At 31.7% G+C, this 527-nt stretch overlaps 1 protein-coding gene across 1 annotated transcript in view; it reads left to right on the plus strand.

Moving 5' to 3' along the window:
• Positions 1–527, plus strand: part of LOC119585699 (cyclin-K-like) — a gene marked incomplete at its 5' end in the record, with an annotated part of 10,650 nt that overhangs the window by 6,151 nt on the left and 3,972 nt on the right.

Below are 527 nucleotides of genomic sequence, written 5' to 3' on the forward strand. Positions count from 1 at the left end.
TCTATTTTACTCTTCCAAAATATGCCTTTTATTTGTAATTAGAAGGGAATAGCTAAGGAACTTGGCATACCACAATTGAAATTATTTGGTTGGATTGTTTGAAGTTTAGCATTTACTGTAGAAGGTAATGTTACAATCAGACAAGTTTTCCCTTAAATGTGTATATCCTTCCGTTTATAGAGTGCTGTTCTAGATTACATGAACATAAGGAAGTCATTTATTCTTTTGTTTTTTTTGGTTCCCAATCAACAAGGTTGCTATGATCTCAACTCTTTCTGTAAATATTTGTTAACCTGTGCTTATATGAGGCACAGGCACATGACATGCCTATTCAGCTCATAGATTTATTATTTTCAAATCTATATGGTTTCTGTTGGTCACTATTTTTGAATACACAATATCAAATAAATGGCTAAAATAAAACCTACTATTAATAGTAGTAATGATAATGGTATTAGTAGTAATTACAGCAGAAATGAAGGTATGCACATCCAAAAGTGTTCTCAAACCTGCTGCCCATAAACATG

The sequence above is a fragment of the Penaeus monodon genome, chromosome 20 (assembly GCF_015228065.2).
Source record: "Penaeus monodon isolate SGIC_2016 chromosome 20, NSTDA_Pmon_1, whole genome shotgun sequence".
NCBI classification, from domain to species: Eukaryota; Metazoa; Arthropoda; class Malacostraca; order Decapoda; family Penaeidae; genus Penaeus; species Penaeus monodon.